The sequence below is a fragment of the Cornus florida genome, unplaced genomic scaffold, assembly GCF_030987335.1.
Source record: "Cornus florida cultivar Cherokee Brave unplaced genomic scaffold, ASM3098733v1 CherokeeBrave_3.0.0_Hap2_Chr07, whole genome shotgun sequence".
Taxonomy (NCBI): Eukaryota; Viridiplantae; Streptophyta; class Magnoliopsida; order Cornales; family Cornaceae; genus Cornus; species Cornus florida.
The window spans coordinates 68820752-68823486 of record NW_026775577.1 but is presented as its reverse complement, the minus strand read 5'-3'; positions in this window follow the sequence as shown (position 1 = coordinate 68823486).

Below are 2735 nucleotides of genomic sequence, written 5' to 3'. Positions count from 1 at the left end.
AGGGATGAAATGCCTCTCAGAAAGACAAACTCACCGAAAGTGAATCCTAAAAACCCGGATGAGTCCAATCCCTCACTGCAAAGAAGTGAATCATCTCCTAGAATGAACACTAAGGTCCTTGAAACAAAGAGTCTACAAGTCTTTCCCAAGATTGGCTCAAACACAAGGTGGAATCCTAACACCACACAAAACAAACAACGATGTAATGGATAGTTCCAACACTAACCATCAAGAGGCACCAACAATAGAACTCAACTCAAGATGCCAATGAGTTTGATGAGAACTCTACATGATCCTATTGGAACCTTAAACACAAAATCCCAAGTCTCCAAGGACGATGGAGAGTAATTAATTGCACCAATGCAATTAATTACGCGAAACCACTCACACCCCAACCTTAGCTTATAAAAGCTGTCCAAGGCAAGACAAGAAGACATCCTAGGTCAATGCACCTATCAAATCCTTAACCATCACTTTAAGAAGAAAAGACACAAGGACCTCGCCATTGAGGCTCATGAAAACAAGAACTCCCAATCCCCAAGGAAGGACTCGAGTTAATCCGACCTATCATCCCATGACTTTAAAAACAAAACCCCAATGACATCATCACATCAAGGTCACCACGAAACTGTAAGAGATGATGCCCTAACATCAATCTCAACCAACCAAGCTGGGACAACCCGCAATGCCTAAACAAGACAACAAAATAAATAGTTAACACGTAACATAGTAACGAATTACATACTTACACAAGTAGTAAGGAATCACATAAGGCATGTCAATGTATGCATCATACTATCATGTTAAAAATAACAAGCACATGTAATACGTCGAAGCAAATAAGCATAACCCACATGCTAAGAAGACAATCGTAAATCAACATGCTAAAATAGACAAGTATATACAATGTACTAAAGTAAACAAGCACATATATCATGCTGAGATAGTTAAGTAAACTTCTAAACATACGTCCACATAAGCACATAAACATGTTATCAAGAAGCAACTAAACACATAGAGCATGGCAACACAAGCATGATATGCACCCAAAACCCATCGTCCTAAGGTTTTCGAACCTAGGAGCTCTGATACCACTTGTGATAGCCCCGGTTTTTCAAGCCAGTGCGTCCTGTGATGAACCGAAGATTAACCCGATAACGGATCCGAATGCGGAAGCCAAAACTGAAAAACCAGACTCTAATAAGGCAATGTGACCTTCTATGAGGTCGTGGAACTCAATAAGAACTGACGTGGAATCAAAAGATAGAAAATATGACAAATAAGCCCCTAGGGGCAAAATAGTCATTTCACATGGAAATGACGTCCCTAGAATGTATATCATTCCTGAAACACATCCGTGACTTCCCAAGAAGTCACGAAACTCAAAAGAAAGTAGCGAAAACGAATTACAAAAAAATCGAACAAAAATAGCCCCAAAGGGAAAAATGGTCATTTTTGAAAATATAAAATCGGGTGCTACCGAGCACACCACTGGGAAGATAGTGAAAAATTAATCAATTTAGTCTCAAGAATCACTTGATTCGGAGTCCGGATGGAAAAGAAAAGTCAAAACAAAGTTTTAATGTCGCCGCGGCCGTGAATAGTGTTTTGACAACAATGAATAGTAACCTAGGCAAAATGCTGAAATTTGTGTGCCGTTTTGAGGTACTAAACGACATTTTCTGGAAAAACATGAAGAAAAAACCCTCCTCAAAATAATTTTTCAAAGCTAACCATGTCGAAAGGAAAATTTATTTTTGACATAAAACCCCCAAAATACCCTTACAACGGACATTTTCAAATAGTGTAGGTGCGCACAGGAAATTAGATTTGACGCGAGGTTTTCGGGTCCGAGACGACATTTTCTAAAAAAAAATGTTGTGGAGAAACCTCCCCTAAAATCACGTTTTCTATGTGACCATGTCAAGACCGGAATTTATTTTTCAAAAGAAATTCCTGAAATGCCCATAGATCAGTTTAGACCAAGAGGGTTAAAACAAAAAGCTGTTACATGTTTTTCTTTTGAAATCTGCCAGAACAGAGAGCGAAAACGGGGCCCTTAACAACATTTTCTGAAAAAACACGAAGAAGAAACCCCCCATGAAATCACGTTTTCTACCAGCAACGCAGAAGAAAATGAAAAAAACATACTGTGAGATGCCCAGAACACCCCTGATCAGTCTAGGCCAAAAACGAGAAAAATACAACTTTGCACCAAGTGTTCATTTGACCCTAAATACATTTCTAGGCTAAAATGATTGTGCACACAAACGTATTTAGTATTTTTAAGCGCGTGAGAATGGTCCATGGCTCTCAAAAATGGCCGGTACAAATTCCGACCCCCCGACGGCCAAAAAAGGCGAAAATGCACATGAAAAGGGAATTTTGAAACTTAAAATTATAAAATGGTTGCAAATTACCATTTGGCCCTCGGCCACACTTCATGCATGATTAATGAGACCCTATGAAAGAATAAAAATGGAATTCCCACACCCGATGCAAGCATGGTGAGCCAATGACTTGCCATTTTTTCAATATTTTCATAATATTTCATGAAGTTAAAAGTGACATAGGATACAAATTAGATGTCATTGGCCTATGCCCTTATCTCATACATGTCAAATATATTGAAAAGAGTGTACTTATATACACATTATATGATTAGAATAAAATATACAAGTTTTGACATACAAAGCTACAAATAGGATTTCATGCCAACATTTTCATGAAAATGA